Source organism: Chenopodium album, chromosome 9 (genome assembly GCF_948465745.1).
Source record: "Chenopodium album chromosome 9, dcCheAlbu1.1, whole genome shotgun sequence".
Classification (NCBI taxonomy): Eukaryota; Viridiplantae; Streptophyta; class Magnoliopsida; order Caryophyllales; family Amaranthaceae; genus Chenopodium; species Chenopodium album.
Genome location: NC_137842.1, coordinates 40,591,660 through 40,601,391, shown reverse-complemented (window position 1 = coordinate 40,601,391; position 9,732 = coordinate 40,591,660).

The following is a 9,732-nucleotide window of genomic DNA, read 5'->3' as shown; positions in this document are numbered from 1 at the left end:
CCACACTTTCACTTCATTCGATTATGATTCGACGTGAAAGGTACTCATCACTGGGTTTGGTTTTGGGGAGACACAAATGGGTGTCTACACATGGCATTCAAGGCAAGGTTTCAAAATGTTTTGTTTCAAAGTTGGACATATTTGGGCTTTAGCACCTAGAATACTCTCTTTCCTAGTTGTTAGAGGTTTTCATGCACTTGGATGTCGGAGTTGGTTCACACATATAACATTGCCAAGGTAGTAGAACTTAAGGGCTATGAGACCTTAGCTCACTTGGTTTGTGGTAAGATGGTTGTCGCTCTCTAGCAAGTTGAAGGTGATTTTTGCTATTCCACTACCGTCATTCTTTTGAGGATGTATCTATATTGTTCTAGCCTTCCACATTTCTTGCATGTGTGGCATTTGGATCCTTGGCATTGCTATCTTATATCGAGAATTTGGATTGATTCTACCCGAGATCGAGACCGAACTAACCAAGGGGAAGACGAAGGCAATTAGGATTCATGGTTTTGTTTTATTATTTTCCATTCTCTTTTTTTTCTTTTGCACTTGCTCATTTAGTAACCCAATTTGAGCCATTTTCCTTTCTTTGGCATAACCACATTACAAACAAATGGACCTTTGCTTTATTTTCACCTTTATTAGCTTTTGTGAAGCATACTTGGGACTTGATTTGTATGTTTGGTTAATAATAGTGAGAAAAGAATGAAAAAAAAGTGAAAAACTCAAATTTTGGTACTTGTGACTATCTTTGTTATGATAAATAGTTAGAACAAATGAGAAGAAAAGAAAGCAAAAGAAAGAAAAAGCCGCTCAAAGTTAAAAGAGTCGAGAGCAAAGAATAAAAAAAAAAAAAGAAAAGAAAAAAAAGTGAAAAAATATTGTGAAAATACTAAAATATTTTTGTTTGGTTGAAAAAGAATAAGCTTGGGGGAGGAGTTACTTTGTGATCTATTGTTAGAATTTTTGATTTGAAAGTTGGTAATTTATTGAGTTTGAATTGAGGAATAATGATCAATCTTGCTTCACTTCTAAGTTCACCACCAATTTCCAAATTTATTTTCATACCCTTTACCCTAGCCTAAATGTTTTAACCCTTTTAAAACCTTTTGACCTTAGTGAGGTTTAGTTATTACCGGTGGAGGGTAATCAAGCCAAGCCTATTGAGCGAGCTATCAATGCCAAGATGTCGGGTAGCCTAAATGTTTTTCATTGTTTATTTCTTCCGGTTCCTTTGAGGAATCTCGAGATATCACCTTAAGAGTTGATGCAAAACAAGTGAGGACGCGGAAGTTTGTTTGGATTTAAGGAGGAATGTAAGTCCCTCCAAGTTCTCTATCTTTTGCATGCTTTATGTGTGCACCAACCTTAGCTATTCTTTTGCTTAGCTACCTTTAATGTCTAGAAAAGGTTGTATTCTTGTGCACTCATCCTGTAGTTTGTGTTTGGTTTGAAATATCAAAACTTGAGTTTTCTTGATTTCACCTTTGCCTTAATTGTTATGTGTTGCCAAGAGTTGTGGGTTAAACCTCTTAGTAAACCCTCATGAGAGCTTACGCGTCCTCTTTGGCGACATGGGGTTTAAAGGGCTTGATGCATACTGTAGACACCCATTTGTGTCTCCCCAAAACCAAACCCAGTGATGAGTACCTTTCACGTCGAACCATAATCAAATGAAGTGAAAGTGTGGATAGTCTAGTGTTGCGGATAGTTTTAATTATTTTCTTTCTCTTTGTTTTTGAAAACATTTTTTAAGAAAACAGCCAATCCAGCTTGTTTTGGTCCATGGCAAGGGTCCAATAATAGTGTAGTTGGATGGGGCTTGAAAAGAGCTTTCCAACGATATATTATAAGCCCAATTCCGATGAATAATGAGGTAGTTATGGCCAAATTACTAAACTGGGCCCGGTTTGATCTTTATATGGTCCAATGATCTAGAGGAGGTCCTAATATTGATTTATCGTTCCTAATGCAATTAGAATTGATTTTAGTCTTCTAGATTCTGCTAGAAGGTTCTTTTCATTCCTAATTCAATTAGCATTGATAAATTGACTTTGGTTGACTTTTTAGAGTTACAATTAGAATAAAAGAGTGTTTTTAAGGAAAATATGATTTGTCCCTTCCGTACGGCTAAATTTTATCAAAACTAAGAAAATGTGTGAAATTAATTACTAGCGCCTTACGACAGGGATTAGCGCCTAGCGTTAGCCTTAGCGCCTGGCGCTAATGTTCAGCGTCTGGCGTTAATCGTGTTTTATTCTCTTCGAAACTCTGATTTGTTTTTCTATGCCTCCGGCTGATTTTCTATATAAATAGCCTCCTAAAACCTCCGTTTTCCATCATCAAGTATCAACAACAATTATTTTTCTTATTCTCTCTAGTTTTTAAGATTTCTTCTCTCTCTAGATTTTTGCATACAAAATTGCGCATTCACAAGACCAAGAATCACCTAGCCAAGTTCGAAGTTGCCTTCGCCCTAGACGTGAAAGGTTTTAATTTCTGAGGGTTTGGTCCCAAATCTCTCTTTCAATTATATAATTTAATTGTTTGATTTGATATTTTCCTTGAAGTTACTAACGCGTGTATTTTGTTATTAGAAAGAGATACGAGGCATCCAAGTAAGTGCTTTAAATGATTTGTTGATATTATGATATAGAAATCATGTCTAGGTTTTTATTATGATTCCTAGTGTCATGTTAGGGCGTTTTTATCTTCCAAGTATCATGTTTAGGGTAACAACTATTATTTCTAATATCACATATGACAATTGTAATTCCTACGATGCTTCCTATGTTCTTGCTAATATATATTCATGTTAGTATCATGTTAGGGTTACAGCTTTGATCCTTATTGTTTAGTGACATGCTAGGGTTTGTTATTAATCTTCTTAGTATCATGCCTAGGATCTTACTATTATTATGCTTTAACATGATTATTTTAATTATTATTATTATGATTATAATTATTATTTTGATGATTCTGATTATTATTGTTATTATGTTGCTTGATATTTATTGTTATTACTTTATCACGCCTTTTATGCATGTTTAAAGGGAATTGTTACTTGTAATCATGCTTAATAAGATAATTAATAATCTTGTTTAGGGTTAATATAGTTATAATTCAAGTGAACGCTAATAATAGTTTTATTTGTGCATTAAATTCAACCAACATAGATAAAAGGTTTAGGGCTAAACCTATTGATTACATGTTCGTCAGAAAGCGCACATGAATACGAGAAGAATAAAGTAGAGGCCTATTATTAGAGCAGGTTCAATCTCTTTTAGGTTGGATTTGTACCTTCATCCCCGAACTACTAGTCACGGTTCAAGACCTATTGGAGTTGACGATCTCCTGGATCGTTAAGGGGTGTAACCTTCACCTCGTCAACGGTTTACAAATTCCTAAAACTTGTTGGCGACTCTTTTGATCTATCTTCTTTCCCTTTCGACGCCACCGTACTTTAGAGTATGGTCATAGTGGGGTTCAAGCTAGGGTTAATTCTTGAAATATTCCCTAAAGTTTTTTAGCGACTCCACTGGGGAGGATTTCTATTTTAATTCCTAATATTTATGTTGGCAATGATTTAGAATGAGTGGATGAGACTCGAAAAGTTCTAAGTATTTCATGTGCGTAATTTTGATTAACATTATTTTCATATGCATAGAAAAGATCTCATTGGAAAGACCATCCGTAATGAGTTAAAAACTTAGGATTTTTACACGTAGGAAATTTGAGGAATATCTTTCACAACTAGGGTCAAAATAATGCTGCGCGAAACTGGAAAATTTTATCGAGCATAGAAAGCTGCTGAGGCATGTAGGAACTACCATCAGAAAACAGAGTCTAGCGCCACTGATTTGACTTTAGCTCCAGGCGACAGCTTCTATCGCCTGGCGCTAAAGCCAAATCGTTGGCGCCAGCTTCTGTCGCCTGGCGCTAACCTTTAGCGTCTAGTGCTAATGACCAGCGTCTGGCGCTAATCGTGTTTTTCTCGTTGAAACTCTGATTCATTTTTTTTATCCATCCGACTGATTTTCTCTATAAATAGACTCTTAAAATTCTGTTTTCAATCATCAATTTTCATCACTTCTTATCAACTCTCCAATTCTCTCTCTTACCAACTCTCATCAAGAATTTCTTGATTCTCTCTCTCTTTCTAAACCAACTCTTTTACAAACACAATTCCTCATACATTAGCACTAGACACACATAGCATAGTTTGAAGTTGTCTTCTCCCTAGACGTGAAAGGTTTTAATTTCCGAGGGGTTGGTCCCAAATCTCTATTTCAATTATTTAATTTAATTTTTTATTTATTATTTTCCTTGAAATTACTAACGCGTGTATTTTTTTTATTAGAAAGAGGTACGAGACATCCAAGTAAGTGCTTTAGTTGTTTACATTGATATTATAATATAGAAATCATGTATAAGTTGTTATTATGATTCCTAGTGTCATGTTAGAGCGTTTTGATCTTCCTAGTATCATGTCTAGGGTAATTTCTAATATCAAATATGACAATTGTGTTTCCTGCGATGCTTCTTATTTTCTTCCTAATATTCATATTAGTATCATGTTAGGGTTAAATCTTTGATTTTTATTGCTTAGTGACATGCTAGGGTTTGTTATTAATCTTGTTAGTATCATGCCTAGGATCTTGCTATTATTATGCTTTAACATGATTATGATAAATATGATTATATTATGATTATTATTATGTTTCTTGATTATATTTATTTTTATTGCTTGATAACACCTTTTATGCATGTTTAAAGGGAATTTGTACTTGTAATCACGCTTAATAAGAAAACTAATAATCTTGTTTTGGGTTAATTTGATTATAATTCAAGTGATCGCCAATAATAGATTTATTTGTGCATTAATATTCAACCAACATAGATAAACAGGTTAAGGGTTAATCCTATTGATTGCATGTTAGTCAGAAAGCGCACATGAATACGATCAGAATAAAGTAGAGGCCTATTATTAGGGCAGGTTCAATATCTTTTTGGTTGGATTTGTACCTTCATCGCTGAACTACCAGTCGTGATTCCAGACCTATTGGAATTGACGATCTTCTGGATCGTTAAGGGGTGTAACCTTCACCTCGTGAACGGTTTACAAGTTCCTAAAACTTGTTGGTGACTTTTTTGCTCTATCTTATTTCCCTCTGGACGCCACCGTACTTTAGTGTATGATCACAGTGGGGTTAATCTAGGGATAATGCTTGAAATATTCCCTATAGTTTTTGGCGACTCAGCTGGGGAGGATTTCTATTTTAATTCCTGAAATTTATTTCGGCAATGGTTTAGAATTAGTGGATGAGACTCGAAAAGTTCTAAGTATTTCATGTGCGTAATTTAGATTAACATTATTGTCATATGCATAAAAAAAGATCTCGTTGGAAAGACCATCCGTAATGAGTTAAAAACATAGGATTTTTACACGTAGGAAATTTGAGGAACATCTTTCACAACTAGGACCGAAATAATGCTGCGTGAAACTGGAAAATTTTATCGAGCATAGAAAGCTGCTGAGGCATGTAGGAACTAGTGTCAGGAAACAAAGTCTAGCGCCACTTATTTGACTTTAGCGCCAGACGACAGCTTCAGTCGCCAAGCGCTAAAGCTAAATTGTGGCGTCGGCCTCTGTTTGCTGGCGCCAAGTGATATGTCCAATTTATATAGTGTTTTACCCCCGTCCTATGGTCATAATTAGTAGTGTTTTTGGCTCTTTAGGGCCACTTTTATTACTAATTTGTGTTTTCTAGTGTTTTTGTAGTTTTGCTTGAGTTTTGTAGGAAATTTCACACTTGGAGCGTTTTCCAGGTTTTTCACGAAGTGACTACGAGCATTAGGAGGAAACGACCATCCTTGAAGCCCATGACCGGTGAGAGCCGGTGATTAAGGGCTCAATATGGGATACCGGGGAAATTGGATCAAATAATCAAGACCAGAAGAGGAAATCCAGATTGGGCCGAGGAATCGAGCCTAATCGAAATCCAACCCTCGAAGAAGAAGCCGGGCCCGATCGAACAAGCATACGCCCGATCGGGCGGGCGCACGCAAAGCAGCATCAAGAAAGAAGTCGCGCCCGATCGGGTTAGCATAGGCTCGATCGGGCGCAGCACACCAGCAAGGGCGTAGAAAAAAAGGCGGGCCCGATCGGGCGGCCCTTCGCCTGATCGGGCGTGTGTTTTATAGGGACCTGATTAGTTTTCGTTTAAGGATTTGTTTTAGGGATGTTTAAATACGATTTTTGTACGTAATTTTTTATTACATTCTCTTTTAGATTTTCTCTCTCTACTTAGAATATTTTCTCTCTCTTAAACTCTCTCAACATTGTTCTTAATTATATTCATTAATCAAGATTTCTTTTGGTAACAATTTCTTCTCTTTTAATTTCAGTTATTTTATTTAATTCATTCATTATGTCTTGCTTTATTGACTTGATTAGTTTAGATTTAATTATGATTGAGTAGTTTTATTTCTAGGGTTTATGGGGATCTAATAAATAATATGAAGGGATAAATTTGTGATTGTTGATTATCAATGCTTGGTTAATTTCCTTTTGATTGATTTAATGCTATGCAATTAGGTTTGGCCAGATTTAATTGTATGAGTTTAGCAATATTAATTCAAGATTCGACAGATGAGAATTGATGTTTAGGCTAAGTTTCAATAGGCAAACTAATTTATAAATGGTTAATTCGAGATTCGACAGATGAGATTTTATACCGGTAAATTAACTCTGTGATTATAATACGTAGCGAAAGCCCTTTATAATCTGATTAATCGATGCTTGATGATTGCTTAGTATGATTTGCCCTGGAATATAGTTTATTAGTGAACCTATGCCCTAGGACTTTTAATATTTAATTTCTCTCTACTTTATTTTCCCTGATCATATTCTTAGTAGTATAGTCTTTAATTACAACAACATTGGTTACCTTGATAATTTAGATTATAATAATTAATTAGGAGTCGAAATACTTGTTTCCCTACGGATTCGACCCTACTTCCCTATCAACATTAGTTAGAGGATTTAGGTAATACTTTTGATTAGGGGATACGACTTTACCCTGTCAAAATTTAGCGCCGTTGCCGGGGAAACGGTTCTATTTTTATTTTCTGATTATTTTTTTTTGTAGTCTAGATTATCCCCTCTTGTCTCAGAGAACGTTAGTTCTTTGAGGCAATTCTCATATTTGTCTTTTAGTTCCTTATTTATGCCCAGGTGTTGCAGATCAGGTTACATTCCATTCGATCCTGAGATCGAGCACTCGTTTCATAGGCAAAGGAAAATTTATAGACAAATTTTGGCGGGTTCTGAGGAGGACAACAATCGAAGAGACCCTCCCTCTGATTCTAGTGACACAGAAATTCCTTCAGATTCAGAATCAGAGATGACGGCCCAAAAGAAACTCAGTGACTACTCGCAGCCGATGTTCACAGATTTCCCGCACCTCACTCCCACTCCGGCTCTAGATGGAGTTCAATTTGAAATCAAGCCAAAATTTATCACTATGATAGAGAGGAAGCAATTCATTGGAGCTAAGGGTGAAGATCCTAATCTTCACATTGCAAATTTCTGCCAGTATTGCAACACCATTAGACAAGCCGGGGTCACGCAGGACCAAATCAGGGAGGTTCTTTTTCCCTTTTCATTATGTGGCAAAGCTAAATTATGGTTTAATGGTTTGAATAGAACTACACTTGGTATTACTGACTGGAAAACTCTTGCTTTGAATTTCTATAATAAATATTATCCTGCAGAGAGAAAAGCGGTACTAAGGAGTGCTATTCAGAACTTCGCTCAAGAGGCCGACAAAACGCTATATGAGGCTTGGGAGAGGTTCAAGGATCTACTGAGAGAATGCCGCCACCACAATCTAGCACAATGGCAATTGATCCAAGCTTTCTACAATGGACTTGGAAATTCTTCTAGATCAGTTCTAGATTCTGCAGCCAGTGGGAGATACATGAATTTAAATATGGACGATGCAGGACAGGTTATCAAAGACATGTCAATACACAATTCCCAATATGGGAATCCGAGAGGGTTTGCAAATAAAGGAAAACATAATGTCGATTCCGTATCCTTTTTGCAAGCTCAATTAAAGTCTGTTTGTCAAAAATTAGATAATCTTACTACTACTCCTAACTCTGTAGCTAATGTTTCTGTTGTTGCTAACAATGAAGCTTTTTGTGAAAATTGTGGAATTGTAGGGCATTGGGAGCAAGATTGTAGGAGTTCCATGGAACAAGTTAATGCCTTTCAAACCTATAGGCAGAATAACCCATATTCCAACTCTTATAATCCTGGTTACCGGAACCATCCATATCTTTCGTACCGGAGTACCAATGTACAAAACCCTCCACCTCCACAACAACCACAACAGCAACCCCCACCACAGCAAAAATATTACCATCCAAATTATGGCCAGAAAAGCCAAGCATTACCCTCATCATCTTCTGACCCTGCCATGACAGAAATTAGAGCAATGCTTACTAATATGCAAAAGCATTTGGAGAGTAGGGATGTGCAAATTGATTATATTTTAGCCCACAATAAAATCATGGATAATCAAATTGCACAACTTTCATCTACCCTACAAACCCGTCACCAGGGAGCTCTACCATCACAACCTATCCATCCTACAGATCATGCCAATGCAATCACTCTAAGGAGTGGTTCACATTATGATGGACCTCCTATGCCGAAGGAAGATAGACCAGTCCCTGATCTAGATTCCTCCATACCAAACGCTAATCCTGCAGGGGTACAAACGGATACTAAACCTTCTAATGTTTCTGTGCAGGGCAAATATAAGGATAAGGGAGGAGATGTGCAGAGCCCAGTTATCAAACTACCGTTCCCTAATAGACAATTGAAGAGTAAGTTTGATAAACAATTTGGTAAGTTCTTAGAGGTTGTGAAAAACCTATAGGTAACAGTTCCTTTCACTGATTTAATCACTCAGGTTCCTGCATATGCTAAATTTATGAAAGACATTCTGACTAGTTAAAGGGCCTTTAATGAAGTAGAAACTGTAGCTTTCACAGAGGAGTGTAGCGCCTTATTGCAAAATAAATCCCCTCCTAAATTAAAGGATCTTGGTAGTTTTTCTATCCCTTGTCATATAGGGAATGTTTTTATTGATAAAGCTTTGTGTGATTTGGGTGCCAGTGTCAGTGTTATGCCATCGTCTGTCTATGCTAAACTTAATATGGGAGAATTAAAAGTTACTAATATAACTTTGCAAATGGCAGATCGTTCTGTAAAATACCCCTTAGGTATTTTAGAGAATGTCCCTGTCAGAGTTGGTAAATTTTTTATTCCTGTTGATTTTGTTGTTTTAGACATGGCAGAGGATACACAAATACCCATTATATTAGGTAGGCCTTTTCTCCATACTACAGGAGCCATTATTAATGTTAAAAATGGCAAACTAACCCTTTCTGTTGGTGATGATAATGTTACTTTTAATCTAGGGAAAGTTTTGAAAGGGCCTATGCTAGAGGAAAATTGTTGTTATATTGATATAATTGGTATAATGGACAATATTTGTGATGATAGCTTGCCACAGGTTCTTGCAAGGGATCCCCTGGAGGAAACTCTTTATGGGAATTTATCTACAGACAATGCAAGCATTTGGGGTAATGAGGTACAGGATATTGAAAGAGCTCTTTCCTTAAAAGAGTTAGACCCTAAGGAAACAATGAAGGTAG